The sequence below is a fragment of the Odontomachus brunneus genome, unplaced genomic scaffold, assembly GCF_010583005.1.
Source record: "Odontomachus brunneus isolate Ranch 3 - 2012 unplaced genomic scaffold, Obru_v1 Obru_scaffold_047, whole genome shotgun sequence".
Taxonomy (NCBI): domain Eukaryota; kingdom Metazoa; phylum Arthropoda; class Insecta; order Hymenoptera; family Formicidae; genus Odontomachus; species Odontomachus brunneus.
The window spans coordinates 1,642,988-1,650,947 of NW_022639497.1; the positions used below are offsets into that span (position 1 = coordinate 1,642,988).

General features: G+C 40.7%; 1 protein-coding gene across 2 annotated transcripts in view; it reads right to left on the reverse strand.

The window, feature by feature from the left end:
* LOC116844815 overlaps nucleotides 1–7,960 on the reverse strand; it is a 28,713-nt gene that overhangs the window by 1,335 nt on the left and 19,418 nt on the right. The window lies entirely within an intron of this gene.

A 7,960-nucleotide genomic window follows, 5' to 3' on the forward strand; every position in this document is an offset into this window, starting at 1 on the left:
CTCTCTCTCTCTCTCTCTCTCTCTCTCTCTCTCTCTCTCTCTCTCTCTCTCTCTCTCTCTCTCTCTCTCTCTCTCTCTCTCCGTGTAAGAGTTAAGTATGAATATTTAAACTTTCTATATAAAAAGTATATATATAATGTTAAAAGTTTAAGTAACATCTTTATTTAAATATCAAAACAATAAGAATGTCCAGAGTCAGGTATATGTCTAGGTATTGGCTCTTTTACGTTAACGCGCGCGCCTCACGATTCATCGCGATAACCACGTCAGTGAGATTATGGAGTCGAGCTGTAATTACGATGGAATGCAAATTCGCGCGGTCCAACGGCCAGCTGGTGATTATCCGGCTGCGCAATTCCGAGACAGATCTGTATATTTTGGATGACGCGGGGCGAACGCGCCGATGCGTCGTCGATAACGACGGCGGTCGACGGCGGTCGCAAGCGACCCTCGTTAAAAATAACATCGCGCTCCGCTTGCGGCCGACGATATTCCCAATTGTTATTCGTCACGTTAAAAATAACAGCCCCGAATATTTGTTTCAATATTCCGATGATCTTTTCGCGCAGAAGGTCCGAAATAGACCGCGATTGTGTGTCCCGCCGTTCGCAGATATTTTTTCGATTTCATCGTCGCTCGTGCACGCGCGTTTCGCCAATTCCAACTAATTATAGTGCATTTGAGAGCTCTCGCGTCAGTTTTAACCGCTTAATTTGGCACATACCGTCCGCGAAATGTATTTCCCGCGCGGTTCGACGCGCGAGCCACGCGCGACCTGCGGTCTCCGATAGTACGTCGTAAGACGCGCAGAAATTTTCCGTCCGTCGCTGTTATCGCGAAGCCGCTAATTATCGCGGTGCACCTAATTACCGAATGCAACATGAGTCCCAACAAGACGCATGCCTCATGCGTTTATAATGTCTATTAAGTTCCAATCTGAATACCTGCATTGCAAAACGTCGGCCTGTCGCACTCGCGCGCGCGAGCAGGCCCGACCTCGTGATCTTTGCATTTTGAGCAAGGCCGATGGTGCCGAGCCGTTATCGCTGTTGCATGTGCACACGCGTCCGACGATCAATTAGGACGCGCCGTTAATTAAGAGCACTTTTCCTACATCATAATGCAACGGTAAGCGGTAATCGGGACAATTATTCACACGCGACTCCGGTGTTCGAAGTCGCGTCTGGCCTTTTTTTCTCTCTCTTCCTTTCTTTCACTACCATGTGGTGCAATTCTCACGGTGTGATCGAAACGCACGAAAGAAATATGCAAAGTGACATGTAAAAGAAAAAAAAAAACGTGACGAAGCAACTTTACAAGCGAAGCTACACGTATTTGTATTGAATGCAATGATAATGGTACATATATGAATTCATCAACCAAGTGGAATAGAAAATCACGATAACGTCTAAATGACAAGAAAATGATAGTTGAAAAGTGAGTTTTCAAATCGTTTTCTTGTCATTTCGACTTTATCGTATTTTTATTCCACCTGGAATAAAAATCGTATGTCATCGCTTACTGAAAAAAACTACTAGTATTTATAACTACTCACACAACATAAAATCGGGACATAAAACGTCTTAAAGACATTTTAGAGACATCTGAGAAATGTTTTTAAGACGTCTTTTAGACGTTTTATGTCTATTTTATGTTTTTAGACGTTGTATTATGCGTGCATAATCACATGGAAAAAGAATTACTATAAATTATTATCAATAAAATTATTTCTTAAATTCTATTATACTTTTATATATATTACTTTTATTACTTTATATATATACTATTATTACTTTTATATATATACTTTTATATATATTATTATACTTTTAGTGATAATAGCTTCATAGTATGTGCATACTACAGAAAAATATGATTGAAGCCAAAAATAACTAATTTTAGTTAGATGAGCCATTTTTTCTCTCGATCTTGCGTTTAATGTGGCTGATGAGTAGTTGATTTTGGTCTAATATCAAATATCATGATACGAATATGTAGATATTATGTAGAATGTGCTCTCCCCTCGAGCCAAAATACCTTAACCGGAAATGGAAGGCATTATTAAATAGAATCCTGTGTACTCACGCGAGCGCGGGAGACCGTCTTCCGCATTCGAATTGCGGCTCGCTTCGTGCGACAGCAAGAAGTACGATAATTGCAACCTTTCAGGAAACAAACATAAGATTTCGCGGTAATTATCGAATCTGCGAGAAATGATAGTCCCGCACTTGTCATTTTCGAGTGTCGTTTCACACGTTCTCGGTGACGTCGCAGTGAGAAGGTAACCAGATTTCTCAGTCTTAAAAATTCGAGACAGTTCATAAATCTGTGAAGCGGCGGATAAAAGATCATTGAAAAGAAGAAATATATATACATTTAAAACAATATTTTACTTATAGATATATGAAGAACGATTTAACAATAATGAAGGCTTGCTGCATACAGCAAAAGTAGAAACTAAGATAACTAATTGCTAAGATAAAACTTTTGTCATTCTTACTTAAAATTAAGAAGAAGAAGCAAAACTACTATATTTAGTTGTGAACTTTATTGAAAAGCTTTCTTTATTGAAAGCATTTTAAAAAACTCCTAGACGGAGTTAGACCGAGACAGTCTGGCCGAATCCGGGACAAATAAGTGTCTCGATCTAGCGCGCGCGCTCAGGAAGGATAATACTCCGCGATTAATTGTCGCGATCGCGCGATGATACAATCATCATAATCTGAATTAAGCGACACACGCAGGATTCTCGACGGCGGGTAGAGCTGAAAGTTGTTGGTCGCGCTGCGCTGAAGAGCGCACGCACGCACGCACGTGAGCGACGTGTTCCCTCCCCCCTCCCCCGAGCAAAACTTTTTTGCATCTGACTCGCGTCGCGCGCGACTTCTCCCTGTAACGAGAGCGATGGACAACACGAGCTCTTCGTAAAGCGATAATCTATTCGCTCGCTCGCTTGCTCGCTCGCTCGTCACGATTTGAAATATAAATGGCCGAGTTTCCGAGGCGCTGTGACGCGTGTCTCGCCACGACTCTCTGGAACGGGTACGATAGGTATGAAATATGAATACTCCCCGATCGAAGGCGCTCTAGAACTTCGAGTTTGCGACCGACACGTGACAAGGACACCCTGGTCTAAATGCGTGAGGGATAGGGGTGAATGAGTTCGGTATCGACGTGGTCGCACGATACGGCGACGGTGTCGTACCTGGAAACTACGAGGGCGTCACGCTAATGAAATTCGCATACGAATCGAGCTCGATTCGAGAACGTAAATACTCCCGCTCCCGCGAGATTAGACCGCGTGTGGGTAGCGTCGCGAAGCGAGCTCAAAATTCGCCCGGTGATTATTTCGCGCGAAAGTAACGGCGCGTCTTCTCGGGACGCGCTCTTCTTCTGCCGCCACCCCGACGAAAGAGACACATCACGCTCGGCTGTCTTGATTATAGTCTACTTTTTTCATCCCTTTAAATTGCGGCTCTCCGTATTGATCCCGCCGCGGTCTCTGCTCCCTCGGACGTGAGCGCGTGGACGTTCCTCTCGATAATACATTTATATCTGACGATACACACGCGTGTATCGTGAATATGTAAGGCAGGTAGCCAAATATGCAGATCACGTGAGAAGAAAGGCGAATATTCAATTTGAAGCGTGCGCTCACGATTGAATCGAGCGAGCAGCGTGCATTCGATTGAACTTTCCGCGCCTCGGAGTGACTGTCCCGCCCTTTTATAGGCATTGGAAGCGACAATTAAGCACCGGCATTCGTGAAATATTAAACTAGTCGACGAATGAACTATAATTTTCCTGTTAACGAGGCGATCGTCCGTCCCTCAATCCCTTTGTCAGGGGACGCAGCGCACTTGTACGAAAAAAATAAATTATTCGAAGATTATGACCTCTTCCGTCTAAGAACACCTGCAAACTATTAGTTTTAGCCGTGAAATAATACGAGGGAGATCGCGAATTTGTGTAATTTGGCCGCAAAAATCGAAATCGATAAAATCCGCCTAGAAAATATCTCGGCATCTAAGTGAGATCCAGTCCAATTTTCTAAAATGGGTTCTCTGATTATATGTTTAATAAATAAATTTTATAAGATTCATTTGATATCCAATTAAATGAAATAATTAGGAGAATGTATTAAAGCCAATACACAGATATTGCAATATAATAAAAACGTAAATATACTCACATAAATATATAAATATTATTACTAAAATACCTGTGTATTGACTCTCATAGACTCTTGTTTTTTCATTGATATATATATAATTTCAAACATGCAATTCAATGAGAATCTCAGTGGGAAATTCAAAGTTTTCCCAATATTCTCTCTGGTCTTTATTTTACATTAGAATGGAATAAAACACATGTTGACTTTCCAAGTAACTTCATTATTCAATAAAATACTCAGTGTTTTAAAAATATTTCATTAATGTTTTTTCTATGGAGTACAATAATTGGTATAAAAATGGAATTCCCTGTTTGATATCATGAAAGTATATAGACGTTATCGATTGGAAAAAAGTCCGAAGTTCTATAGTATTTCTGTTTCGATTCTAGACAGAGAACCTATGTTAGGAATAAGAACGAGATTCTCAATGGATATTCGTAGAAATTTCCCAAATATTCTCAAGTATAGCATAGATTCCGACTAGATTGTCCAAACTCGTTCCGTAGCGATCGTATCATATAACGATACCAATTGAAAATCCTATTCTTATCCCAACTATAGAAAATTTTCTAGAATTTAATTGGGTTTTCAGATTTCCCAAATAATTGAAATTGCGATCTTAAATAGGAAAAGACTGAAAAGTTGCGTAGAAAGGTTAAAAAAGACAGAGTAACAAATCAATACTTTGATTTACAAATTAATACTTTGATAATTATGATTTATAGAACAGATACGTTTTTTTAAATATAGGCTGTTGTATAGTCACTCTTATAATTTACTGTTAATTGTAAATAATTTTAATACATATTGAATATTCAATGTAATGTTAAAGTTTTATGTTTGAAGTAAAGCTAGTATGTATCGTTTTATTCAAAACATTTATAATTTACTTCAAATAGAGGTTGAATAAAACACTCGAAACAGTTTCAATTACATATACAGAGTGAGTTTTTTAACTTGAGACTGCAAAATATCTGGAAAAATAAGCATTGTACGAAAAAATGTTCCAAATAAATCCTCAATATTTTTGAGGGGGTTTTCCCTCTTGGGGGCGGGATGGGGAGGTAACTTTGAAATTTTAAATAGGAACCCCTACTTTTTATTGCAGATTTAGATTCTACATCTAAAAACACATAAATTTTGTCTGAAACATTTTTTTTTAATTCCTGATAGGTGGCATTGTACTCGGCGAAAATTGGTTAATTATTTTTGTTGTTGGATCAATAACTGCATCGAAGTTGAAGGTCATCAGTTCGAGTACTTATTGAATTAAATGATGAGAGGCAAGGGGACTCATAATAAACAAACATCTTAAAGAGGTTATAATTTTCGTCACGTCCATGTCGTTAATCCTGGGTAAAGCTAAGAACAGATAAAAAATTATCGTAGACATTTACGATAATTTGAAAAACATATTTCAGACAAAAGTTACTTTTCTTCAACGTAGCATCATTATACAACAAAACATAGGGATTCCCATGCAATAAAACATGGGGGAACCAGATCTAATATTCATAGACACCTCAAAAGCCTCAAATGGGAATTCCCTTTGAAGAAAACGAAGGAATAATTTTTATCGAATGCAGCGCCATCTATCAGGAATCGAAAAAAATGTTTCAGGCAAAATTTACATGTTTTTAGACGTAAAATCTGAATCTGTAATAAAAAGTAGGGGTTTTCATTTATGATTTCAATGTTACCCTCCCCCTCATCCCCAGGGAGCGGGAGGCGGCTAACTCTTACGGGATAGTATTGTCTCCTCGAAAATATTGAGAGTTTATTTGGAACATTTTTTCATACAATACTTATTTTTCCAGATATTTTGCAGTCTCAAGTTAAAAAACTCACTCTGTATATATTTAATGTATGCTTTTTAAGTATTTGTAAATACTCACAAAACGTTTCAGATGTTTTATTCGACATAAACATAAAGTAGAAGTTGAAGAAAGAAAAATTTTAGGGGAAGAAAAAATGGTTTGGTAAAAAAAATGGGATCTATTTATGTAGTTCCCACTTAGAATCATTTGTAAAATATTACACTTCAAATCCGAATCTGAGGAAGTTTCCTAATCAGAATTCATCTTTTTTATCAGAGAAATCGGGATAAATTCCAATTAGATTCCCGAAAATTATCCGTGCAAACATTGTAGCGGCATAACCAATTTTGAGACAAATTTGAGCATTCTAGTCGGAATCTGTGCTGTATCTGGGAGAAAATCTCGGGAAATTTCTATACGGGAATTGTTCCACTCGCCTCTTCTTCTCCGCTCCCTCTGTTTTCCGAGCGTTTTGTCTGGCGTGATTTTACGCGTGAAAACCCTGCAATAAATAGCCTTCGCACTAGGCGAAGCGACGTGAGCGAGTAAGGTTGTCTAATAACTTCCCCCCGATTTACGTACTTCGTAAAGTTTGCGCACGTGTGGCCGCTCGTTCTAAAAGAAGTTCCAAACTTTATTTGGGAAAGTTCCTCGCTCTCCGCGAGAGAGGTATGTGCACGTATATCACGCTTGAAAATTTGATGATGGTTGTAATGGCGAGTTGTTCCTGATTGGCGAAATGCCGGTCGAAACTTCCGCGCCGTTTAGCTTCCGCGAGCGTTATCGGGGTATTCTCTTTTGTTCCTCGTTTATTTCGGCGTTTCCGGCCCGCGCGATTATTCGACGCGATTGTTCAAGGTTCAAGATGTTGATTCGCCTGCGATTAAGTAACGAACCGTCGATACTGCGCTCGGGAAGTATTTGACGTAGCCTGATTAGAGCAGCAGCTTCGTGAGCGCGCTAATTCTGAAGTATTTTCGTCCGTTTGCCGTTAGATCGAGGTTAGATGCTCATTGAGGTCACCCGTTGATAAGTACTTTTTCTCGTGTCGCTGATCGTCTTCCCAGTGAAGCCACCATTCAACCGTGCGGGGCAAAATGTGGGTCGCTTTAAAAAGAACATGTGTTTTTCGCGAAATTGTTTTACCTCGTGGAGAGATATCCCTTGCTCGGGATACAATCAAGCCTGAACGCACTTGGTAAATATTTAAATGCGCGTGTCCTACGCAAGCAACTCCAAAATTCCCCTTTTTCCTTCTTGCGATTTGCGAAATTGCAAATAAAGCTTTCCCAAACTCGACGTATCGTCACTTCCTTCAGTCGCGACGGAGTTCTCTGTACTTGGAGCGGAAGAAATATTTCGAGACGTTCATCTTTTTTCTCTGTTTCGCGTACTCGAGAACAACTTCACTGGTTTTCGTCGTAAGGATCCTAGTACCGGCAGCGGGAGTACCAGTACTCTGCTCGTAACGACTCTTTGCAACGACGAGGATCGATCGAGGTGCTCTCGGTCCGCACGTGCGCAGATTATGTGATTCTCTCTCTCTCTCTCTCTCTCTCTCTCTCTCTCTCTCTCTCTCTCTCTCTCTGTGTCTCTGTCTGTTCCACCCTTCAGCGACGTGGCTCGCGTCTTAATTACGAGGAAAAAGGGGTTCCGCGTGCCGTCTTTTCAGCGCGGAAAACGCCGTCTACCCCCTTACGCCCCCGCGCTCCCTTTCTCGCTCTTTACGGCGCGGTATATAATAACAAAGAGCCCAATAAACGGTAGGTACCTGTCCGTTGGATTACCGGGCCAGGCACAAAGGGCGCTATAAATTCATAAACGTGTCGTGGAACTCCTACGCGCGCGCGCGAGTCTTATCTCGTGGACCCCGCGAGTCACGACAATAACATAATAAAACGACCGAGCGCGGCGTGACGCGCGGATTCGACCGGTTCCGCTGAGATCTCGCATCCTACGAGCTCTCGTG